This window comes from Urocampus carinirostris, chromosome 2, assembly GCF_059441175.1.
Source record: "Urocampus carinirostris isolate Australia breed hairy pipefish chromosome 2, RoL_Ucar_1.0, whole genome shotgun sequence".
In the NCBI taxonomy this organism is placed as follows: Eukaryota; Metazoa; Chordata; class Actinopteri; order Syngnathiformes; family Syngnathidae; genus Urocampus; species Urocampus carinirostris.
Window position 1 is genome coordinate 67,006,895 of NC_142350.1, and position 26,344 is coordinate 67,033,238.

At 43.1% G+C, this 26,344-nt stretch overlaps 1 protein-coding gene and 10 non-coding genes across 12 annotated transcripts in view; 10 read left to right on the forward strand and 1 right to left on the reverse strand.

Moving 5' to 3' along the window:
• bbs9 (Bardet-Biedl syndrome 9) overlaps positions 1 to 26,344 on the reverse strand; it is a 266,939-nt gene that overhangs the window by 4,580 nt on the left and 236,015 nt on the right. The gene's annotated exons all lie outside the window — the stretch shown is intronic.
• Positions 15,548 to 15,620, forward strand: trnak-cuu (transfer RNA lysine (anticodon CUU)). The gene has a single exon. It is a non-coding gene; the product is annotated as a tRNA-Lys (tRNA).
• On the forward strand, positions 16,057 to 16,129 carry trnak-cuu (transfer RNA lysine (anticodon CUU)). Its single transcript has one exon. It is a non-coding gene; the product is annotated as a tRNA-Lys (tRNA).
• trnak-cuu (transfer RNA lysine (anticodon CUU)) lies at positions 16,375 to 16,447 on the forward strand. Its single transcript has one exon. It is a non-coding gene; the product is annotated as a tRNA-Lys (tRNA).
• Positions 16,694 to 16,766, forward strand: trnak-cuu (transfer RNA lysine (anticodon CUU)). The gene has a single exon. It is a non-coding gene; the product is annotated as a tRNA-Lys (tRNA).
• Positions 17,331 to 17,403, forward strand: trnak-cuu (transfer RNA lysine (anticodon CUU)). Its single transcript has one exon. It is a non-coding gene; the product is annotated as a tRNA-Lys (tRNA).
• On the forward strand, positions 17,649 to 17,721 carry trnak-cuu (transfer RNA lysine (anticodon CUU)). The gene has a single exon. It is a non-coding gene; the product is annotated as a tRNA-Lys (tRNA).
• trnak-cuu (transfer RNA lysine (anticodon CUU)) lies at positions 18,603 to 18,675 on the forward strand. Its single transcript has one exon. It is a non-coding gene; the product is annotated as a tRNA-Lys (tRNA).
• trnak-cuu (transfer RNA lysine (anticodon CUU)) lies at positions 18,921 to 18,993 on the forward strand. Its single transcript has one exon. It is a non-coding gene; the product is annotated as a tRNA-Lys (tRNA).
• Positions 19,239 to 19,311, forward strand: trnak-cuu (transfer RNA lysine (anticodon CUU)). The gene has a single exon. It is a non-coding gene; the product is annotated as a tRNA-Lys (tRNA).
• On the forward strand, positions 21,165 to 21,237 carry trnak-cuu (transfer RNA lysine (anticodon CUU)). Its single transcript has one exon. It is a non-coding gene; the product is annotated as a tRNA-Lys (tRNA).

Consider the following 26,344-nt stretch of genomic DNA (forward strand, 5'->3'; position numbering starts at 1 on the left):
AAAAGAAGGAAACATTTAGAAAAAAAGCCAGAAAAAAAGAAAAGAAAGAAATGTAGGAAAAAAGTAAATAAAGAAACAAAAGAAAAAAGTAACAGCTCAGAAAAAATAAACATAATGACATTTTTTTTAAAGGCATTTTAAAAAAAAGTAGAAAAAAAACACGGGAAAAAGTTTGTGTTGCATTCAAATAATTTCCAATGATATCAAGTGAATCTTGTTGCCAACATTGTACTTCCACTAAAAAATGTGATTAAGTACAGTTTTGTATCTTACAACCGACTCAATAAGCCCCCCAAAAATGTTAATATTATGCGACAAAATATATAAAGAAATAAAAAGAAATGGATATCTTGTGAAAGAATTGTAAAAACAAATGACGTTTGTAGGAAATAGTACATGAGTCAATTCATTCAAAAGAGAAAAATAATTTTGCATTGCCGGAAACTCAGCAAAATGTAAGTTGAAGTCAAGTTTCGGACATGTTTGATCATGACTTAGTTGCCACACTTGGGATTGCCGTTGCTCACTGTTGTTTCAAGCGTTGCTCACCGACTTTGTGTGAACGCTCAGACCCGTAAGGAGAATCACAGGGAACATTGATTTGGACCCAATTGATTTCAAGTCAAGACCCCTTTGTCATGCTAACGAGCCGTTTGCCGCGCCTCAGACGGGTCACAGATAGGATTAACTTTTGTTGAAGACGAGTACACTTACGCTAACACGCCCGAACGCTCTTTAGCATTCGGACAAATCGAGCGACAACGCCACCTGTCGCATGACAAAGCACCGCCACTTCAAGCGCAGGACCCCGACCCCTCCCGGGGCCCCGTCAAAGACACGTGTTCTCACAAAGACACACATACGTACGAGAGCCGGGATTGGCCGGCTGATAAGACGATAAGAGGACGCTCGTCTGCTCACAATGAGACGCTCTTCTTATCTCCATGAGAACATTTACAGAACACAGACTCACGTCTCACTCCTGCTGGGTTTTCTGAGAGAGAATGCATACCGGTCAAATTCAGCCGACGGCTCGCCTTATTCGCCATTGAGATTCCCATTATTAGGCCATAAAAAAACCCAACCTGTGGCGCTCCGTGCCCTTACAAACTGTCATATTTTCCCTTACAAAATTAAAAAAATAAATTTGGAGGGGCGTTGTTGGGCATTGAGAACCGGCTCTCTTTAAAGAGTTGAGCCGAAAAAGCCGCTTCTCTAAAAAGAAACGGACTTTCACTACACAACTCGAATTTTTGTTTATTTATGTAGTTTAAAATGTTATATTGTACATGTTTTTTGTTATATCATTTACCGTATTTTCCGCACTATAAGGCGCACCTAAAAGCCTTAATTTTTTTCAAAAGCTGACCATGCGCCTTATAATACAGTGCGCCTTATATATGGCTCAATATTAAATCGCAAGGTCTCGCAACTTACGCAACAGCCGCCGACTCGATTTTCCCCCGAACGTGGAGTAGTCCGCGGTGTATGCTGGGATTTATATACCGGCGTTTCATTGGCTAACCAATGTGTCGATCATCATTTGAATCGATCGTTATTGGCTAAAGTTATTCAGAGCCTCGGATAGGCTAGAGGGCCGAAACAAGCCCTGCAATTGGCCGAAAAAGATGTGTCAATCATCCGTTAAATCGATCGCTATTGGCTAAAGTTATTCGGAGCCTCGGATAGGCTAGAGGGCCGAAACAAGCCCTGCAATTGGCCAAAAAAGATGTGTCAATCGTCCGTTAAATCGATCGCTATTGGCTGAAGTTATTCGGGGCCTCGGATAGGCTAGAGGGCCAAAACAAACCCTGCAATTGGCCGAAAAAGATGACTGAATAGCAAGCTTGCTAAACTACGCCATAAAGAAACATGTTTCATTAGTCTGTATTTGTAAATATTTGACTCTCCTGGATTTACTACACTCACGGTTGTAAGAAGACCATGGTTGCGTATCATTTTTGAACGTGAGAACTTAGGTGAGCTATGCGGCTTTATATTTTCCCGGTATCTTGTTTTAGAACGATCTTGATGTTGCTGTGATGAGTTGAGTGAATTCAACTCAATTCCAAGTGTTGATTGTCATATGCACAGTAAAGTTGCGAGCGAAAAAGAAAATAGAAACTAAGGAATGGTTGGCATTTCTTGAATCGCAAGACTTTAACCTTCCGAATGATATTTGGAACGATGCATTTGAGTGACATCGTACGGACACCGCATCCGCACGTGTCTATGACACATATTTGCTTCTTTGCAAGCTTTGGGAATGTTAAGGGGGTAATAAGTTGGACTGAACCATCCGACTGTTTTGTCCACGTTCCCATTGTAGCGCCTTATAATCCGGTGCGTCTTTTGTATGTCAAATATAGGACCAAAAACTTTTTTTTTTGGGGGTGCGCCCTATAACCCGGTGCGCCCTATAGTGCGGAATATACGGTAAATTCTTAATGAACATTTTGTTGAGATACTGAGTTGCTCGACATGAATGAGGTTTAAAAATGAAGTCACTTGGACGTTCACCGTAGAAGGAAAAAATACATGCAAATAGAATGGAGTAGAATCATCTCATCTCATCTCATCAGCTGTACCGCTTATCCTCAGTAGGGTCGCGGGGGTGCTGGAGCCAGTCCCAGCAATCATCGGGCAGTGGGAAGGGGACACCCTGAACTGGTTGCCAGCCAATCGCAGGGCACATGGGGACAGACAACTGACTCGCTCATTCACACCTAGGGACAATTTGGACCGGCCAATTCACCTGACATGCATGTTTTTGGAACGTGGGAGGAAACCGGAGTGCCCGGAGGAAACCCACACAAGCACGGGGAGAACATACAAACTCCGCACAGGAAGACTGGAGCTGGATTTGAACCCACGCAGGAGGTTCCCAAGACATGAACTGTGCCGCACATGCGCTAACCACTGCGCCGCCGTGCTGCCTTGATGTAGTTTGACATGTTATATTGTACATGTTTTCCGTTATATCGTTTACATTCTTAATTAACATTTCGAGATTGAGGCCGGACAGAACAGATGGGATCGAAACAGGACATTCGGTTAGATACCGGACAGGACAGACGAAATCGATACCGGATAATGGAGCAAAAAAACGGACACGATGAGACAAACGGGATCTATACCGGATACCGAAGACTGGAGCAAGATACCGGACAGGACAAGACAGACGGTATCGATATCGAATAATGGAGGCTGGAGCAAGATACTGGACAGGGCGAGACAGACGGGGTCGATACTGGAAACTGGAGCAAGAAACCGGACAGGATGAGACAAACGGGGTCGATACCGGATAACGAAGACTGGAGCAAGATACCGGACAGGACAAGACAGACGGACTTTCACTACACAACTCAAATTTTTTTTTTCAAACAAGTTTATTGATGTAGTTTAACATGTTATATTGTACATGTTTTTCGTTATATCGTTTACATTCTTAATTAACATTTCGAGATCGAGGCCGAACAGAACAGATGGGATCGAAACAGGACATTCGGTTAGATACCGGACGGGACAGACGAAATCGATACCGGATAATGGAGCAAAAAAACGGACACGATGAGACAAACGGGATCGATACAGGACATACGGGTAGATACCGGACGGGACGGACGAAATCGATACCGGATAATGGAGCAAAAAACGGACACGATGAGACAAACGGGATCTATACTGGATACCGAAGACTGGAGCAAAATATCGGACAGGACAAGACAGACGGTATCGATATCGGATAATGGAGGCTGGAGCAAGATACTGGACAGGGCAAGACAGACGGGTCGATACTGGATACTGGAGCAAGAAACCGGACAGGATGAGACAAACGGGGTCGATACCGGATACCGAAGACTGGAGCAAGATACCGGACAGGACAAGACAGACGGACTTTCACTACACAACTCGAATTATTTTTTTCAAACGTGTTTATTGATGTAGTTTAACATGTTATATTGTACATGTTTTTCGTTATATCGTTTACATTCTTAATTAACATTTCGAGATAGAGGCCGGACAGAACAGATGGGATCGATACAGGACATACGGTTAGATACCGGACGGGACAGACGAAATCGATACCGGATAATGGAGCAAAAAAACGGACACGATGAGACAAACGGGATCGATACAGGACATACGGGTAGATACCGGACGGGACGGACGAAATCGATACCGGATAATGGAGCAAAAAACGGACACGATGAGACAAACGGGATCTATACCGGATACCGAAGACTGGAGCAAAATATCGGACAGGACAAGACAGACGGTATCGATATCGGATAATGGAGGCTGGAGCAAGATACTGGACAGGGCGAGACAGACGGGGTCGATACTGGATACTGGAGCAAGAAACCGGACAGGATGAGACAAACGGGGTCGATACCGGATACCGAAGACTGGAGCAAGATACCGGACAGGACAAGACAGGTAATCCAAGTCAGTCATCATGACAGTTTCATTCAACTGGTTTTGAACCATTCAGAATTAATGCAAGGTCATATATCATGTCACTGTCAGCACCAGAACGGAACAGGACCCAATTGCGTTAAGATTTATTGAAGGGAAGAGGAAGGGCTGCACCCACGATCCGGTGTTTGCTGGACGCGAGAAGCAAGTCGCTCTCGTACTCGGATTTTGATCCGAACACCGAAGTGGATCTTCCGTAGTGAGCGATGGCGGTGTCAGGGACGGAAAAACGGGTCGGCAGCCGGGACTGGGAGAGCAAGGCGTTGTTGGGTTCTGAAACAAGTCGTAAGCGGGAAAGTAGACGTAGTCGGGGACAAAAAGAGGTCATAAGCTGGGACGGGAGACCGGATTTGGTCAGGATCAAAACGGGTCGTGGCCGGAGACAGACGGGAGCAATAACGGGACAGGTGGGAGTCAGGGTTGAAAAAGGCTTGCCTAGTATACACTGAGGATCGCAGACGGACTGACAACAGGGGACTGACAGGACTGGGTTCAAATAGTGACGGGGAAGCAATCAGGTGAGTCAAATCGGTAATCATGGCAATATAATGTTATTGGAGTTGGATTTTATCAAATTAATTTCCCACAAAAATGTGACTTATAGTCTGAGTGTGTCTTAAACATGTTTTTTGGCTGGTGTGACCCATACTCCAAAGAGACTTATAGTCCAGTTTTTGCACCCGTTTTTCTGTTTGTGTCCAACTACTATCTGTTTTTGATCCCGACCACGTCTGCTCTCCCGTCATCGGAATACTGGCAAAATAGAATAGAATAGAATACACCTTTATTTTAATTGTTACAAAATGGGTTAACATATTGTGACAACGAGATTGGGCATGACACTCCAGTTTCACACATTCAAAAATGGGTTTCCAATCGAATTGTTGGATGCGCGTAAACGTAGGCAGTGAAATAAGCGCTTTAATCGAGATGCCATCGAGCCAAAATCTCTTCCAACAAAAACGCATCATGCGGGCCATCTGTGCGGCCCGCCTGTATTTTGACGACGCCTGAATGCAGCGCCGCTAACAGGCCCGAGCGAGCGGAACCTGCGGGCTTTGAACGCACCGCAGATAATCTCGCCTGGCTTTGTTTTTTTCGTCTTCGGTCGGGAACAACAAAACGTGAACACGCTAAAAACTTGAAATCCAATGTCGTTTTTCAAGAGGTAGAAGAGGAAATGTGAATAGAAAGCTAACACTAAGCTAACACCAGCATGTCATCAAGCCAAATGTTTATAAATGATTTCGATACGTGCACCAGGAAAACTAGTAGGGTTGCTTTTAAAACCATGCATGTATTGTATTATCTGCCAAACTTAAATTTGAGAGTAGTGGACCCTCACTGCGGCGGCTCCCTATTAGAAATTAGGTTTGAGACCTCTGATTGAGATGAACTGTATCAAGATGTGATTATAAACAAAAATATTGTGTTGGGATTTAGAGTAATGTGTCATAAACCAGAACATGATCAGGACCCAAACGCGTGACGTATCTCACACAAGCCTTTTATTTACAGGAAATGGGGAGTCAGGCACGTTAGGCAGCGGTCTGGCGTGGAAAGACAGGAAGCCAGAGACCGACGAGATGGATTCCAAGTGCCCGAGTTGATATCGGACAGTTAGGGTCGATACCGGACTGAACAAGACGGACAGGATGGATGAAAATAAACAGGATAAACTAGTCGGGAATGAAAACTGGAGAGAATAATAACCAGGACAAAAATAGACGAGAACGAACTGGAAACTGATATTGAACAGGACAAAGATAAACGGGCACAAAACCGGAGAGAAAATACCAACAGGAAAATAGGTTCAAGTCAAAACCCACGTCGTGCGGGGCAGAGGTTTGTTGACAGACTGACCAACGAAGAGTGAGAGCACTGAGCTTAAATAGACAGAAAGCCAATCTGTCAATGAGCCGCAGTTGGCGCCACACGGGCGGGGCCAATTGGGCGCCATGGCAACCGTGACATAATGTGGCTGTGTGGTTAGCGCACAGTTCCACGATCGGGCAGTCCAGGGTTCGATTCCAGCTACTACATCCTCTCTGTGCCAAGTTTGCATGTTCTCTCCATGCCTGTGTCCGTTTCCTTCCACATTCCAAAATCATGTATTTCAGGTTAAATTCCAAAATTGTACCTAGGTGTGAATGAGGGAGTGAGTGGTCTGTCTCTGTGTTGTAAGTGATTGGCTGGCACGCAGTTCAGGGGGTCCCCTGCCCACTGCCTGAAAACTAGACCTGTGCTAGGCTCCAGTGACCCTAGTGAGGATAAGCAGTGCAGAAATCGGATAGATGGATTCAAAGATATTTCTTCAAAATGTTGAGTCCTTTTTGGGAAAGGTAAATTAATTTCCTGTACTGTAATCTCTCATTCATCAGAGTTAATATGGACCAGAACCCCCTGCGACATGTGAAAATTCCCAGGGATGCAGTGATCGCTGTGCGGAAGAAGTGAAACAGAGAAGTCAGACACAGACGAGATCGAGGCCGGACAGAACAGATGGGATCGATACAGGACATACGGTTAGATACCGGACGGGACAGACGAAATCGATACCGGATAATGGAGCAAAAAAACGGACACGATGAGACAAACGGGATCGATACAGGACATACGGGTAGATACCGGACGGGACGGACGAAATCGATACCGGATAATGGAGCAAAAAACGGACACGATGAGACAAACGGGATTTATACCGGATACCGAAGACTGGAGCAAGATACCGGACAGGACAAGACAGACGGTATCGATATCGGATAATGGAGGCTGGAGCAAGATACTGGACAGGGCGAGACAGACGGGGTCGATACTGGATACTGGAGCAAGAAATCGGACAGGATGAGACAAACGGGGTCGATACCGGATACCGAAGACTGGAGCAAGATACCGGACAGGACAAGACAGACAGGGTCGATACCGTATACTGGAGGCTGGAGCAAGATACCGGACAGGATGAGACAAACGGGATCAATATCAGATACCGAAGACTGGAGCAAGATACCGGACAGGACGAGACAGACGGGGTCGATACTGGATACTGGAGCAAGAAACCGGACAGGATGAGACAAACGGGATCAATATCAGATACCGAAGACTAGAGCAAGATACTGGACAGGGCGAGACAGACGGGGTCGATACTGGATACTGGAGCAAGAAACCAGACAGGATGAGTAAAAAGGGAACAATATCAGATACCGAAGACTGGAGCAAGAAAGACGGGGTCGATACTGGATACTGGAGCAACAAACCAGACAGGATGAGTCAAAAGGGATCAATATCAGATACCGAAGACTGGAGCAAGATACCGGGCAGGAGGAGACAGACGGGATCAATACCGGATACTGGAGGCTGGAGCAAGATACTGGACAGGATGAGACAAACGGGATCAATATCACATACCGAAGACTGTAGCAAGATACCGGGCAGGTGGAGACAGACGGGATCAATACTGGATACGGGAGACGGCAGCAAGATACCGGACAGTTCGAGACAAACGGGGTCGATACCGGACACTTGAGCAATATACCGGACAGGACGAGACAGGCGGGATCCATACCGGACACTGGATACACCAGCATGACCAGACAGAGTCAAAACACAAAACAAACAAAGTCTTGCTAGTGCAGAGGTTCGTTGACGGACTAACATGGAGTGAATGACAGTTTAAATAGAGAAGCCAATGAGGCAACAAGCTGCAGCTGGCGCCAAACAGGGGGGCCAAGTGAGGGCAGTGGGCAACCGTGACACAGAAGTATCTTAGGCTTCTTCAAGTTTCTTCAGCTAGATTTCGTGCCAAAGCACTCTCAATAAATACGAACAAAATCGATAAACATCTGCTTTCGTGTACAGGCGGCTCTGGAGCTACATGTGCTCTCCCCGGTGGCGCTTTTTCGACAAACTACATCCCCGACAACTTCACTCAAGTAGAATGCCCAGCAACGCCAAGCCCGGCAACGCCAGACTATTATTCTTATAAAAGAACAGGTATCTCCGACCAGAAAATGTAACACGGAATACAAGAAACGCCAGTGTTCTGGTTTGCCCGCGTCCCTGTGTCCTAGACGCATTATTTTTGCTGGGGACGCATCGTGTCAAATCAACGTGCGTCCCGGGACGCAACTTTTTTGACACCAAATTGTCATTATCATTTTTTAACAAATATTTACCGCGCTCCAAACTTTTCGTCAGGCAGATCCGCCATTGTTGTTTTGGTCTCGCGGTTCGAGTTTTCGTCTGCACGCCAATCTCCGGTTCGTGTTATGTAGTGAAAGTCCGTTTCCTTTAGGAGAACCGGCTTTTTCGGCTCAACTCATTAGAGAGAGCCGGCTCTCAAACGGCTCACTTGCTTTGATGCATTATATGATGATGTTGTATAAAGAAGTTAAGAAAAAAAGGAAGTATAAAAGGAGAAAATGAAAAAAGGCAGGTTTATGGTGATCCCTTTAATCCGTATATTACCAAAAATAATTGAATGCAGAAAATGAATTCATATTTTGAATAAGAAAATCTATTATTCTGCTTAATTATATTTGCATGAATTTTTTCTTCTACAGTGAACGTCCAAGCGACTTCATTTTTGAACTTTTTTTGATAATAAACCTCATTCATGTCGAGCAACTCAGTGTCTCACAACAAAATGTTCATTACAAAATATATGATATAAGGAAACACAGGTACAATATAACATGCTAAACTACCGGACATTCAGGACTATAGAGCGCACCTGATTATAAGCCGCACCCACCACATTTTAAGAGGAAAACTGATTTTGTACGTACACAAGCCGCACCTGTATATAAGCCGCATGCGCCCACATTTAAACATGTAACACAAACACAATATTAACCCAAACCCGACTTCAAGTCCCGCGATTGAACATAAATGTCCTTCATTAATAATAATAATAAATAATAATAATTTCCTTTGAATTGTCATTCTTTGTTAGAACGAAATGTCGATACACCTGACCCATTGTAGCGAGCCGATGCAGCCGCAGCCAACAGAGGGCGCCACCATTTTACCAATGTTATAAGTCTTAGGTATGACTCGGCCGAGGCGCAAACCAGCGACTTAAGGTACACAGTCCAAAAATGGCCGGCAAAATGAACGGATAATGATACCGACACTTAAGGTTTGATGCAGACCTGCAGAGTCCGGGTCCCGTTGAAAGTAATCCAAGGAAAAAAGTGTATATTTCCAAAGGTAAGGGTGGGAAAAATATATCAGATGAACACATTTACTCACGCAACTCCTTTTTCTTTAACCAACGTTTTACCCCCTCTTCTTTCCTTGTCCGTCCGTCACCTTTAGCGGTCCCCACTGAAACTCGGCACCCCGCGGCCATTAGAAAAATTACATAAATTGGCCGCATCACTGAATAAGCCGCAGGGTTGAAAGTTAGGGAAAAAAGTATAGTCCGGAATTTACGGTACATAAATAAACATGTTTGAAACAAAAAACGTTTTTTTTTTATTTTGTAAGAGTAAATACGACAGTTTGTAAGGGCATGGAGCACACTCCATTTTGGGAGCCATAGATCTCTGTTGGGACCCATAGATTTTGGAGCATGCGAGTCCCAGGGACCCATCACTTTTCACTGGTCAAATGAACACTGAAGCGCTCAGAAAATGAAACACCTTGGCTGCTCATTTGTGGCTAGCTTACCCCGCTAAACAAATTCCCCGGCTAGCTACAAAGTCGATTCCCAAAGCTCCGATCCCCTTCCCCTTCGTCTGAAGATGCCTACCCAGCGCCTCAGTGTCGCAAAGGAAGAAGGGGCGTCTTGTTTAGTCTAGGGACGCTTTGTCCCTTGCTCGCCATCTTGTTTTACAACGTCAATATTTGCGTACGCCGTCGAGAGCTCCCTCGAGGAAAACTTCGAGTTGAAGAACGGACGAGCAGGTGCTCCGAGCGTTTTGCCAGTGACAGGTTTTTGCCTTTCCGATGTTAGTTTTAGCCATTAACTTTTTCGTTTCAGGTTACAAAGTACCTGAACGGGAAAATATTGCCTCTAGTTGCAAAGGCGTTTCAGGATACAAAGTAAAAATACAGTATAATACCTGCTGCTATTAGCCACTCTCAGAGTTCCCTAAACGTAAACAAATGGTTGGGAACCCAGTGCACATGTGTGTATCCCAACATGCTCTTCGTGTCACTGTCACAGTTCAGTGTTCAAAAACAAGGAAGAGGAGCTCTAACAGGTTGGTGTCAAAGAGGATGCAGCTATCATTTAATCACCACAAATTAAAGACATTTTAGCAAAATTCTATGAAGTCTCACGTAAACAAATGGTTGGCAACCCAACATGCTCTTCGTGTCACTGTCACAGTTCAGTGTTCAAAAACAAGGAAGAGGAGCTTTAACAAGTTGGTGTCAAAGAGGATGCAGCTATCATTTAACCACCATTTTAGCAAAATTCTATGAAGTCTCAAAATTTGTGGAAAGGAATTACAACGTCAATATTTGCGTACTTCGTCGAGGGCTCCCTCGAGGAAAACTCCAAGTTGAAGAACGGACGAGCAGGTGCTCCGAGCGTTTTGCCAGTGACAGGTTTTTGCCTTTCTGATGTTAGTTTTAGCCATTAACTTTTTGTTTCAGGTTACAAAGTACCTGAACGGGAAAATATTGCCTCTAGTTACAAAGGCGTTTCAGGATACAAAGTAAAAATACAGTATAATACCCGCTGCTATTAGCCACTCTCAGAGTTCCCTAAACGTAAACAAATGGTTGGCAACCCAACATGCTCTTCGTGTCACTGTCACAGTTCAGTGTTCAAAAACAAGGAAGAGGAGCTCTAACAGGTTGGTGTCAAAGAGGATGCAGCTATCATTTAATCACCACAAAGACATTTTAGCAAAATTCTATGAAGTCTCAAAATTTGTGGAAAGGAATTAGAACGTCAATATTTGCGTACGTCCTCGAGGAAAACTTCAAGTTGAAGAACGGACGAGCAGGTGCTCGAGCGTTTTGCCAGTGACAGGTTTTTGCCTTTCTGATGTTAGTTTTAGCTATTAACTTTTTCGTTTCAGGTTACGAAGTACCTGAACGGGAAAATATTGCCTCTAGTTACAAAGGCGTTTCAGGATACAAAGTAAAAATACAGTATAATACCCGCTGCTATTAGCCACTCTCAGAGTTCCCTAAACTTAAACAAATGGTTGGCAACCCAACATGCTCTTCGTGTCACTGTCACAGTTCAGTGTTCAAAAACAAGGAAGAGGAGCTTTAACAAGTTGGTGTCAAAGAGGATGCAGCTATCATTTAACCACCATTTTAGCAAAATTCTATGAAGTCTCAAAATTTGTGGAAAGGAATTACAACGTCAATATTTGCGTACGTCGTCGAGGAAAACTTCAAGTTGAAGAACGGACGAGCAGGTGCTCCGAGCGTTTTGCCAGTGACAGGTTTTTGCCTTTCCGATGTTATTTTTAGCCATTAGCTTTTTCGTCACAGCTCGAATTTCCATGCTTTTGCTTCTTAAACGCTCGTACGTTTTGAGGAGGACCCAAAATTTTTTTGAGTTCTTTGCCAATGTTGTGACGGCACCGAAGGAGAAGAACAACTTTCCAGGTCATTTAGGTTAAGTGTTGGCAAAGCCACTTTTAAAATGACGTTGGCAGAAGAATAACAAACCTAGCAGTCTTGTAGGGTTTTCGATTTTTCTTTCGAGAGTCTTTGGATAACTGCACAACCATCTAGCTTAGAGAGCTCAGTCAGTAAAGCCTGATCCCAGTCTTCTGGTTTGGCCGCGTCCCCGCGTCCTTGCTGGGGACGCATTGGGTCAAATCAACATGCGTCCCCGGGACGCAACGTTTTTGACACCAAATTGTCATTATTACCCGATTCTTTTTTTTTAACAAAGATTTACCGCACTCCAAACTTTTCGTCAGGCAGATCCGCCATTGTTGTTTTGGTCTCGCGCCGATCTCGGCAAACGAGATGTCATTCTTCGAGATGACGTCATTGTTGTGGCGGTTGTCGAGTGAAAGAGAAGTATGCCTCCGAAAAAACAGTTGGTGTTAGGTGCAAATCAACAAAAAATTGGTCATTTCTTCAGTGTCGGTAATAAGTCGAAACATAATACAGAAAGTGGTAACAACGGCAATAATTCCGGCACCAAAAAACAGAGGAGAAATTCTTTGGAAGACCGCGAAGGCAAGGAAAACACGTGTGTTGAAGCCAACGATTCGACGAAAGAAAATAAACAAACGAATACTAGCAAGAAAAGGACTTTTCTGCCAAAATGGACTAAATTATATTTGTGGTGACGCTATAAGGAGGAGGATAATGGATTGGACTTTGAGAAGGCATTACAACTATGGCGGGACAGCAAACGACGAAGAATATATGAACTGAAAAATCTGAAGTGATAACTGCTTAGTATTACCAATTAACTGTGATGATTAAAACTGAATGAATATATAGATTTAGATTATATATTTGTCGCCGATTTACAATTTCAACCTCGATAACACAAAATTTTGGGGACCCCTAGATCTCTGTTGGGACCCATAGATTTTTGAGCATGTGAGTCCCTGGGACCCATCACTTTTCACAGCTCAAATGAAGACTGTGATCCCCTTATTTTCAAGTTCGTGAGTCAAAGCCCCATGTTGGGTGAATACAACCTCTACTTACAAATGTCTCACCATACAAAGGTTTCAGGTTACGAAGTATCTGAACGGGAAAATATCGCCTCTAGTTACAAAGGCGTTTCAGGATACAAAGTAGAAATACAGTATAGTACCCACTGCTATTAGCCGCTCTCAGAGTTCCCCAAACCAATGGTTGGCAACCCGGTGCACATGTGTGTATCCCAACATGCTCTTCGTGTCACTGTCACAGTTCAGTGTTCAAAAACAAGGAAGAGGAGCTACAACAAGTTGGTGTCATAGAGGAGGCAGCTATCATTTAATCACCACAAATTAAAGACATTTTAGCAAAATTCTATGAAGTCTTAAATTTGTGGAAAGAATCACCCAAAAAAGTGTTGACAAGTCAACGATCGCTCATTATGATGTCTGCCGCCGTGAATTTCCGCCGTATTGACAAAAGCCGGCAAAAGCAGACATCATTGGATCAGTTTTTCAAGAAACATGAGGCAAAAGGTAAATGTGCTGTCATCTACTTTTAACATGCATTTTTTTCACGTTTTGATGCCTTTTTGTGATTTATTGAAAACATATCATACTGTGCTTTTGTGGAGCTTGGAATAGATTACTTCATCCATCCATTTATTCATCTATTTTCTGTGCAATTTATCCTCAGTAGGGTCACGGGGGTGCTGGAGCCCATCTCAGCTTTCTCGGGGCAGTGGGCAGGGGATACCCTGAACTGGTTGCCAGCACAAAGGGACAGACAACTCAGTCGCTCATTCATGCCTAGGGACAATTTGGACCGGCCAATTAAGCTAACATGCATGTTTTTGTAATGTGGGAGGATACCGGAATACCCGGAGGAAACCCACATGAGCACGGGGAGAACACGCAAATTCCACTGCGCCGCCGGGCTGCCCTGTTCAATAGCAATCATTCATAATTATTTAAGTAAAAACAATTTGGGACAATTAACGTGACATGCATGTGTTTAGAATGTGGGAGGAAACCGGAGAACATGCAAACTCCACACTAGGAGGTTCGATCTCATGACCTGAGAACCCCTTATCCACCGTACTGGCACATATTACCGCATTTACATTCAAAATGTGTCTCTACTTACAAAGTTTTCAGGTTACACAGCTACTCCCAGAACCAATTAAATTTATAAGTAGAGCTACCTCTGTATTAAAATTCTAGCATTTTCAAGGATTTCAAGCACCCGAACGAACCCTGTGCTAATCTAGCTGACATTGGGGCGGCAGTAGCTCAGGAGGTAGAGCGCTCCTCTTGGGATCAAGGGATCCCAGTTCGAATCCCGGCTCGTCCGTGTTAGATGTCGAAGTGTCCTTGGGCAAGACACTGAACCCCTAATACCCCCAATAAGCAGGCTGCTATTGGGAGATGTGGAGCGCTATATAAATGCAGTTCATTTCATTTCACATTTCATTTTCTCATCTCATCTCATCTCATCTCATTAGCTACACCGCTTATCCTCAGTAGGGTCGCGGGGGTGCTGGAGCCCATCCCAGCAATCATCAGGCAGTGGGCAGGGGACACCCTGAACTGGTTGCCAGCCAATCGCAGGGCACACAGGGACAGACAACTCACTCGCTCATTCACACCTAGGGACAATTTGGACCGGCCAATTCACCTGAAATGCATGTTTTTGGAATGTGGGAGGAAACCGGAGTGCCCGGAGGAAACCCACGCAAGCATGGGGAGAACATACAAACTCCGCACAGGAAGTCTGGAGCTGGATTTGAACCCACGCAAGAGGTTCCCAAGACATGAACTGTGCCGCACATGCGCTAACCACTGCGTCGCCGTGCTGCCCATTTTCAGTTAAAGCAAATTCAACCTAAAAAGTGCTGAAACACAAGACGAGAGACGAGCAACGCCGGAAGACCGCAACTTCATCGCTCGCCGGCTGGGTGTGGTGAAGTGGGCGGATTCATTCCCGTGGTCGTCCCGGGATATTTTCTTTCTGGACAGAAACGCCCTGCTAGCAACAACACACACTCCTACACAATACTGTGACGACCGATCGGTGGTTTGCCCAATAAGTGTTTCGGAGGACCGGAAAATTGCAAAACGTGTGGTGGTAACAAATCCCAGCGTTCGCACACAAACACTCTGACATAAAAAGTGTGTCGGCTTTCTCGCTCTTTCTGAACTCTTTCTAAATACTGTTAGCCACATCAGAGAGGACGTTTTATAACACCGAATGACGCACAAAGTACATTTGCAGATGTGCATACACTTACATACGTCAGCTTGCTTATGAATAGTGAACACAAACACACATGCTAATACTTGTGTGTGCTAAGTGAACCCCAACCCTGAAATTGTACCCGCTTTAAGACAGAGATTGAAAAATGACAGGGGTATATTCCTCTGGTCTTGCAAAATGGTAGTTAGCCTATCGTGTTTGCAGCAGTCGACAGAAAGTTTTCAGTTAGCATGTAGCCCGGCTAGCTCAGTCGGTAGAGCATGAGACTCTTAATCTCAGGGTCGTGGGTTCGAGCCCCACGTTGGGCGCTAGCATTTTAAGGCCTACTGTCAGTCATATAAATTTAACCTAACCCTAACCCTATCCCCACTTTCAGACAGAGATTATAAATGACAGGGGTTCATCCATCTGGTGATGCTAAATGGTAGTTAGCATATCGAGTTTGAAATGAAAAGATCTGCCTTCATAAGCGCTTTACAGTGTGCTTCACGTTGGGCGCTAGCATTTTAAGGTGTGCTGTCGGTCATATAAATTTAGCATAGCCCATATAGACGAAAAATCACCAACATGCGCATGCTAACACATGTGTGTGCTGCATTAACCTCAACCCTAAAATCGTACCCGCTTTCATACAAAGATTGAAAAAATGACAGGGGTATATTCATCTGGTTATGCCAAATGGTAGTAAGCATATTAGCATAATGTGCTTGCAGTGCTGGAAATGTAGTTCATAGCGAGTATGTAGCCCGGCTAGCTCAGTTGGTAGAGCATGAGACTCTTAATCTCAGGGTCGTGGGTTCGAGCCCCACGTTGGGCGCTAGAATTTTAAGGCGTCCTGTCAGTGATATCAATTTAGCATAGCCCATATAGACCAAAAATCACCAACATGCGCATGCTAACACTTGTGTGTGCTGCGTTAACCTCAACCCTGAAATCATACCCGCATTCATACAAAGATTGAAAAATGACAGGGGTATATTCATCTGGTGATGCTAAATAGTAGTTAGCATGTTAGCATAATGTGCTTGCAGCGCTGGAAATGTGGTTCTCAATGAGTATGTAGCCCGGCTAGCTCAGTCGGTAGAGCATGAGACTCTTAATCTCAGGGTCGTGGGTTCGAGCCCCATGTTGGGCGCTAGCATTTTAAGGTCTCCTGTCAGTCATATAAATTTAGCTTAGCCCATATAGACCAAAAATCACCAACATGCGCATGCTAACACATGTGTGTGCTGCATTAACCTCAACCCTGAAATCGTACCCGCTTTCATACAAAGATTGAAAAAATGACAGGGGTATATTCATCTGGTGATGCCAAATGGTAGTTAGCATATTAGCATAATGTGCTTGCAGTGCTGGAAATGTGGTTCTCAGTGAGTATGTAGTCCGGCTAGCTCAGTCGGTAGAGCATGAGACTCTTAATCTCAGGGTCGTGGGTTCGAGCCCCACGTTGGGCGATAGTATTTTAAGGTCTGCTGTCAGTCATAAAAATTTAGCATAGCCCATATCGACCAAAAATCACCAACATGCGCATGCTAACACTTGTGAGTGCTGCGTTGACCTCAACCCTGAAATCGTACCCGCTTTCATACAAAGATTGAAAAAATGACAGGGGTATATTCATCTGGTGATGCCAAATGGTAGTTAGCATATTAGCATAATGTGCTTGCAGTGCTGGAAATGTGGTTCACAGTGAGTATGTAGCCCGGCTAGCTCAGTCGGTAGAGCATGAGACTCTTAAGCTCAGGGTCGTGGGTTCGAGCCCCTCGTTGGGCGATAGTATTTTATGGTCTGCTGTAAGTCATATGTATTTAGTGGAGCCCGTATACACCAAAAATAACCAACATGCGCATGCTAATACTTGTCTGTGCTGCGTTAACCTCAACCCTGAAATCGGACCCGCTTTCAGACAGAGATTGAAAAATGACAGGGGTTCATTCATTTGGTGGTGCTAAATGGTAGTTAGCATATTAGCATGATGTGCTTGCAGTGCTGGAAATGTGGTTCTCAAGGAGTATGTAGCCCGGCTAGCTCAGTCGGTAGAGCATGAGACTCTTAATCTCAGGGTCATGGGTTCGAGCCCCACGTTGGGCGATAGCATTTTAAGGTCTGCTGTCAGTCATAAAAATTTAGCATAGCCCATATAGACCTAAAATCACCAACATTCGTATGCTAACACTTGTGTTTCCAGCGCTAATCTCAACCCTGAAATCATACCCGCTTTCATACAAATATTGACAAATGACAGGGGTTCATTCATCTGGTAATGCTAAATGGTAGTTAGCATATTAGCATAATGTGCTTGCAGCGCTGGAAATGTGGTTCTCAGTGAGTATGTCACCCGGCTAGCTCAGTCGGTAGAGCATGAGACTCTTAATCTCAGGGTCGTGGGTTCGAGCCCCACGTTGGGGGCTGGCATTTTAAGGTCTGCTGTCAGTCATATAAATTTAGCTTAGCCCATATAGACCAAAAATCACTAACATGCGCATGCTAACACTTGTGAGTGCTGCGTTAACCTCAACCCTGAAATCGTACCCGCTTTCATACAAAGATTGAAAAAATGACAGGGGTACATTCATCTGGTGATGCCAAATGGTAGTTAGCATAATAGCATAATGTGATTGCAGAGCTGGAAATGTGGTTCTCAGTGAATATGTAGCCCGGCTAGCTCAATCAGTAGAGCATGAGACTCTTAATCTTAGGGTCGTGGGTTCGAGCCCCACGTTGGGCGCTAGCATTTTAAGGTGTGCTGTCGCTCATATAAATTTAGCATAGCCCATATAGACCAAAAATCACCAACCAGTGCATGCTAATACTTGTGTGTGCTGCGTTAACCTCAACCCTGAAATCGTACCCGCTTTCATACAAAGATTGAAAAAATGACAGGGGTATATTCATCTGGTGATGCCAAATGGTAGATAGCATATTAGCATGATGTGTTTGCAGAGCTGGATATGTGGTTCTCAGTGAGTATGTAGACCGGCTAGCTCAGTCGGAGCATGAGACTCTTAATCTCAGCGTCGTGGGTTCGAGCCCCACATTGGGTGCTGGCTTTTTAAGGTCTAATGTCAGTCACATAAATTTAGCATAACCCATATAGAACAAAAATCACCAACATGCGTATGCTAATACTTGTGTGTGCTGCTCTAACCTCAACCCTGAAATCATACCCGCTTTCATACAAATATTGAAAAAATGACACGGGAATATTCATCTGGTGATGCTAAATGGTAGTTAGCATATTAGCATAATGTGCTTGCAGCGCTGGAAATGTGGCTCCCAGTGAGTATGTAGCCCGGCTAGCTCAGTCGGTAGAGCATGAGACTCTTAATCTCAGGGTCGTGGGTTCGAGCCCCACGTTGGGCGCTAGCATTTTAAGGTGTGCTGTTGGTCATATACATTTAGCATAGCCCATATAGACCAAAAATCACCAACATTCGTATGCTAACACTTGTGTTTCCTGCGTTAATCTTAACCCTGAAATCATACCCGCTTTCATACAAATATTGAAAAATGACAGGGGTTCATTCATCTGGTAATGCTAAATGGTATTTAGCATATTAGCATGATGTGCTTGTAGCGCTGGAAATGTGGTTCTCAGTGAGTATGTAGCCCGGCTAGCTCAGTCGGTAGAGCATGAGACTCTTAATCTCAGGGTCGTGGGTTCGAGCCCCACGTTGGGCGCTAGCATTTTAAGGTGTGCTGTCGGTCATATAAATTTAGCATAGCCCATATAGACCAAAATTCACCAACATTCGTATGCTAACACTTGTGTTTCCTGCGTTAATCTTAACCCTGAAATCATACCCGCTTTCATACAAATATTGAAAAATGACAGGGGTTCATTCATCTGATGATGCTAAATGGTAGTTAGCATGTTAGCATAATGTGCTTGCAGTGCTGGAAATGTGGTTCCCAGTGTGTATGCAGCCTGGCTAGCTCAGTCGGTAGAGCATGAGACTCTTAATCTCAGGGTCGTGGGTTCGAGCCCCACGTTGGGCGCTAGCATTTTAAGGTCTGCTGTCAGTCATATAAATTTAGCATAACCCATCTCATTAGCTGCACCACTTATCCTCAGTAGGGTTTGGTGATGTTAAATGGTAGTTAGCATAATTACTCAAAAGAGGTGTAGCTCATATCCACAAAAAAGTCTCGAACATTACAAAATTTCAATCTTGCTTGGTTTTTGAAATGAAAATCCACGAAGTAGTGTTGCACCTTCATAAAACTTACCTCAACATGACGTTATTACAGACATAGAGTATACGACAATGACAAAATAACAATTACAGATCCACAAATAATACACAACACATAACTGCAGTAGAATAATTGGGTTCAGAGTCAGAATACATAAGTAAAACAAAATTGGAAGGGTTCTTTTTTCAGTTCAAGAAAGCAATTTAGAGAGCGGCCGGCTAGCCGCCTGCTATGATTGAATGCCTTCGAATTGAGACAGATCTTCGCGGTGATTAAAATGAAATCAAATAAAAAATCTGCAGTAACCAAAGCATGAAGTAGCGAGGGGTTACATATGTCAGCTTACCGTATTTTCCGCACCATAAGGCGCACCTAAAAGCCTTTATTTTTTTCAAAAGCTGACCATGCGCCTTATAATACAGTGCGCCTTATAGATGGATCAATATTAAGTCGCAAAGTCTTGCAACTAACTTGCAGCCGCCGACTAGATTTTCCCCCGAACGCCGAGTAGTCAGCGGTGTATGCTGGGATTTATTTACCGGCGTTTCATTGGCTAACCAATGTGTCAATTATCAGTTGAATGGATCACTATTGGCTAAAGTTATTCGGAGGTCAAGGGGAGGATCCTTTTTGTCATTTACAGGCTGGCATTGGCTTGAACGGCAAAACAAAGCCTGCAATTGGCCCAAAAAGACGTGTCAATCATCAGTTGAATCGATCACTATTGGTTAAAGTTATTCGGAGGTCAAGAGGCGGATCCTTTTTGTCATTTACAGGCTGGCATTGGCTTAAACGGCAAAACAAAGCCTGCAATTGGCCGAAAAAGATGAATGCGTATAGCACGTGGCTGACGGCATACAGAAAGCATTTTTTTACTATTTTGTGTTTGTAAATATTTGATTCTCCTGGATTTACTAAACTCACGGATATAAGAGGACCACGGCTGCACATTATTATGAACACGACTTCGGTGAGCTACTCCGGCTATATATTTTCCCTGTATCTTGTTTCAGACTGAACTCGATGTTTCTGTGATAAGCGATGCAGATAATGGATGGAATGGAGTGTCTATTTTTAAATTCAACTCAATTCCAAGTGTTTATTGTCATATATACACTAAAGTTGCGAGCGAAAAAGAAAATAGAAACTAAGGAATGGATGGCATTTCTTGAATCCCAAGACTTTAACCTTCCGAATGATGGAACGATGCATTTGAGTGACATCGTACGGACACCGCATCCGCACGTGTCTACGACACGTATTTGCGTCTTTGCAAGCTTTGGGAATGTTAAGGGGGTAAGAAGTTGGACTGAACTATCAGACTGTTTTGTCCACGTTCCCATTGTAGCCCCTTATAATCCGGTGCGCCTTATGTATGGAAAATATAGGACCAAAAACTATTTTTTCGGGGTGCGCCCTATAACCCGGTGCGCCTTATAGTGCGGAAAGTACGGTACTTACGATAAGTTAACCTGCACACTGACACATATGCTCATACGCTAATACTTGCGTGTGCTGCTATAACCTCAACCATGAAATTGGACCTGCTTGCATACAGATAATAAAACATAACAGGGGTTCATTCAGCTGATGCCAAATGCTAGTTAGCATATGGAGCTAGGAGCGTGAGTGGGCCAGTTCTAATGTTTAACGTAGCCCGGCTAGCTCAGTCGGTAGAGCATGAGACTCTTAATCTCAGGGTCGTGGGTTCGAGCCCCACGTTGGGCGTTAGATTTATTTTCTTCGTTATTGAAATGTGGTACCCAACCTTAATCATCCGGCCAAAGGGCATGATATGTTTTTTTAGGCCTATTGCAACACAGTACAGTATTATTAATATTTTCAAATGTACTTTTCTGCTCAAGCAAGTGGTTTTATTTATTTATTTATTTTTAGGCATTTTGCAATAATATTTAAAACATATTTTTAAAGGTATTTTAATTTAACATTTCTATTTTGTTTTAGGCATGTAGGAACATTTTCTTTATCACATTTTTGTCAAGAACCGGAACAGGATCAGGACCCAAATGCGTGACGTTCTCACACAAGCCTTTTATTTTACGGGAAATGGAGAGTCATGGCGTGGAAAGACAGGAAGCCAGAGGCCGACGAGATCGATACCAATTGCCCGAGCAGATATCGGATAGATGGGGTCGATACCGGACAGGACGGGACGGACAGGATTGATATTGAAACAGAATATCGAAATTAAACAAGACAAACTAGAAGGGAACGAAAACTGGAGAGAATAAATAAACAGGACAAAAATGTTGATGGACTGACAAAGGAATAAGGAGAGCACTGAGCTCGTGACAAAATGTTAGCGGACACCAGGGCAGACAACTCTGAAAAGTTGCCTGCCCCATTTTTCATTTTGTAGCGTCAACAATTTTGTTAGCTTCTTTCGAATATTTCTTCTGGGGCTGAAGTTTTGGCTTGATTCCTAAACATTTTCTTGTGATTTCTGTGCGTCTCCTTTGGAAAATAATATACAAATGCACTTTATAGCACTCGGGAAAGTCCGGAGGCAAGTTATTCGATGCAGGCTTCTGATTGGCTGCCGAGTATGCAAATTGCAAAATGAACCTAAATTCCGGAATTTCCAAACTGAACGAAGATTTCGAAATCGGAATTAGGCAAACGTTTGATTTGAAAAATAAAATTTTCTGTTTTTTTTTCTTGTAAAAAGTTGTCGGCCACCCGGGCAGACGTTATTTCAGACACGGGTGATATCATGACAAATCTATTATATTCTATTTTCAACAAGTTCACTCTGATAGCAACAGGGTTGGGTAGGGTTACTTTAACTGGATTACTTTCAATGACTTTTGGATGACTCCAATACCAAATATGCTAATAAAAGACAAAAGAAACTAAATAGGAATCAAATGATGACTCACAACACGTGGTAAGCTTTCTCTCCTGGCTTTGATCTCTTTGATCTCCGGCAAAACGAACATAAAATGCAGGGTTGTGTAGGGTTACTTTAACTGGATTACATTCAATGACTTTTGGATTACTCCAATATCAAATATGCTAACAAAAGACAAAAGAAATAAATATGAATAAAATGATGACTCACAACACGTGGTAAGCTTTCTCTCCTGGCTTTGATCTCTTTGATCTCCGGCAAAACGAACATAAAATGCAGGGTTGGGTAGGGTTACTTTAACTGGATTACTTTCAATGACTTTTGGATTACTCCAATACCAAATATGCTAACAAAAGACAAAAGAAATAAATATGAATAAAATGATGACTCACAACACGTGGTAAGCTTTCTCTCCTGGCTTTGATCTCTTTGATCTCCGGCAAAACGAACATAAAATGCAGGGTTGTGTAGGGTTACTTTAACTGGATTACTTTCAATGACTTTTGGATGACTCCAATACCAAATATGCTAATAAAAGACAAAAGAAACTAAATAGGAATCAAATGATGACTCACAACACGTGGTAAGCTTTCTCTCCTGGCTTTGATCTCTTTGATCTCCGGCAAAACGAACATAAAATGCAGGGTTGTGTAGGGTTACTTTAACTGGATTACATTCAATGACTTTTGGATTACTCCAATACCAAATATGCTAACAAAAGACAAAAGAAATAAATATGAATAAAATGATGACTCACAACACGTGGTAAGCTTCCTCTCCTGGCTTTGATCTCTTTGATCTCCGGCAAAACGAACATAAAATGCAGGGTTGGGTAGGGTTACTTTAACTGGATTACTTTCAATGACTTTTGGATTACTCCAATACCAAATATGCTAACAAAAGACAAAAGAAATAAATATGAATAAAATGATGACTCACAACACGTGGTAAGCTTTCTCTCCTGGCTTTGATCTCTTTGATCTCCGGCAAAACGAACATAAAATGCAGGGTTGTGTAGGGTTACTTTAACTGGATTACTTTCAATGACTTTTGGATGACTCCAATACCAAATATGCTAATAAAAGACAAAAGAAACTAAATATGAATACAATGATGACTCACAACACGTGGTAAGCTTTCTCTCCTGGCTTTGATCTCTTTGATCTCCGGCAAAACGAACATAAAATGCAGGGTTGTGTAGGGTTACTTTAACTGGATTACTTTCAATGACTTTTGGATGACTCCAATACCAAATATGCTAATAAAAGACAAAAGAAACTAAATATGAATACAATGATGACTCACAACACGTGGTAAGCTTTCTCTCCTGGCTTTGATCCCTTTGATCTCCGGCAAAACGAACATAAAATGCAGGGTTGGGTAGGGTTACTTTAACTGGATTACTTTCAATGACTTTTGGATTACTCCGATACCAAATATGCTAATAAAAGACAAAAGAAACTAAATATGAATACAATGATGACTCACAACACGTGGTAAGCTTTCTCTCCTGGCTTTGATCCCTTTGATCTCCGGCAAAACGAACATAAAATGCAGGGTTGGGTAGGGTTACTTTAACTGGATTACTTTCAATGACTTTTGGATTACTCCGATACCAAATATGCTAATAAAAGACAAAAGAAACTAAATATGAATACAATGATGACTCACAACACGTGGTAAGCTTTCCCTCCTGGCTTTAATCTCTTTGATCTCCGGTAAAAACGAACATCAAATGCGACAGAAACAAAATGAAAATCAATCCAAACAGCTTGCCAACATCATTTTTGCCGTTCCATGTATTCCGTTACTCCCCAAGCCTGCACAAAATGGAGTCATTTTATTCCTATTTAGTTTCTTTTGTGTTTTATTAGCATATTTGGTAATGGAGTAATTCAAAAGTCATTGAAAGTAATCAAGTTAAAGTAACCCTACCCAACGCTGGATAGCAATAAACTAGTCGTTAAAAAGCAACTCCTTCTCGAAAAACGTCACTGCCACTTTAAGAGCGTTCGTTCCTATGCGTTGGGATTTTTTTTGCTCATGTTTAGATTTAGCTCGTGCAAATCATTCCAGAACGAAGCTTTTGTTGGTTTAGTGCAGGGGTGGGCAATTAATTTTTATCAGGGGCCGCATGAGAAACCTGAATTGTGTCAGAGGGCCACACACTTTCTTTCATTGTAAAATGCTCAAATTAAATATTTTGAATAGCTGATGCTGATAATCAGAAGAATATAGCACTCTGTAAATATTTATATTAGGCTATGTGAAATTGTCGTGTATTGGTTAAATAAGAAAAACAATCATTGAACCAGTGCAATTTATTTTTAACTTGTTAATTTCCACAAACAATAACTTTTAATGTTCTTCACCTCATGTCACCTCTTCAGTGAGAATAATCCAGTCTGTTCTGGGCTTGAACAAGAGCATTGAAATCCGGCGGAATGTCTGAAGTGGCTATGCGAAGGACAGCTGAGAGGTGGTCATCAGTCATGGAGGATCTATGTGTGGATTTATTAAACTTCATAACTGAGAATGTCTGTTCACAACGATAGGTAGATCCAAAGAGGACTAGGATTCTCTGAGCATGCTTCCTCAGGTGTGGAAAGTTCTCCTCTTTGAGGGAGGAGTAAAAATCCAGCAGTGAGACTGACTTGAAGTGATCTGCCAGAAGTGTGTCAGACTGCAGATCTATGAGTTCCATCTGAACTTCACTTGGCGCATCATCCACACTGCATTTGAAGGGAGAAGAGACCATGTGCATTTCACTCTCAAGAGTTTTGAAATCTTGAAATCGCCTTGAAAACTCTGCATGCAATGTTTCTAACATGGTTGAGTACTTTTGGAGGTGATCGCCTGATCTTTTGGCTTCCTTAAGTGTTGGCAAGAAGGTCAGAATGTTGTCCTTCACTTGGCTTGAGAGAAGCTGCAGTTTTCTCATAAAAGCCTTCACTGCACTGTACATCTCATGCACAAAAAGGCCCTTGCTCTGCAGTTTGACATTAAGTTCGTTCATTAGTGCAGTCACATCCACAGTGAATCCGAGGTCTGCCAACCAGTCTTCATCTGAAAGTTCTGAGACGTCATGACCTTTCTGAACACAGAACTCCTGAATCTGGTCTCTCAGGTCCCAGACACTTTTCAGAATTTTGCCAAGGCTGAGCCACCTAACAGTGCAGTAATAGCTTATGTCACCATGTTCAGCCTCATTTTCCTCCAACAAAGCAACAAACTGTCTGTGATTTAAAGCTCTCGCTCTGATGAAGTTAACTATTTTAGTGACAGAATCAACAACATGTTTCATTTTTAACACTGTCTTACACAACACTTCCTGATGTATGATACAATGCAAAAATGTCAATTTCTGATCAGGGTTCATTTCTGTCACTTTATCCTGCATTCTCTTTAAAAGTCCAATATTTTTCCCGACAAGATTTGGACAACCATCTGTTGTCACACCTGCAAGCTTGTCCCATTTCAGTCCTAACATGTCCATACATGCATTTACCTCTCTGAACAAGTCATTACCTGTGGTTGTCCCTTTTATTGACTGCATGGCTGCCAACTCCTCCGTGATTTGAAAGTCTGCGGTTATCCCACGTAAGAAGATGAGCAGCTGGGCGGTGTCACGTATATCGCAGCTGTCATCCAAAGCCAGAGAAAAAAAGTCAAAGTCGGCCGCTCTTTTCTTCAACTGAAGCTCTAAATTTCCCGCGATGTCCTCAATCCGCCTCGTTACAGTGCGTCGGGAGAGTGAAACGTTCTCAAACGCGCCCTTTTTTTCTGGGCATATCAGCTCAGCAGAGTCCAATAAACACTCCTTAATGAACTCTCCGTCGGAAAATGCCTTACTTTTTCTGGCGATTTTATGAGAAATTACATAACTTGTCCTGACGGCTGCATCTCTGGAAGTGTGAAGTTTAGTGAAAAAACCTTGTTGGGTTTGTAGTTTTGCTAGCAATG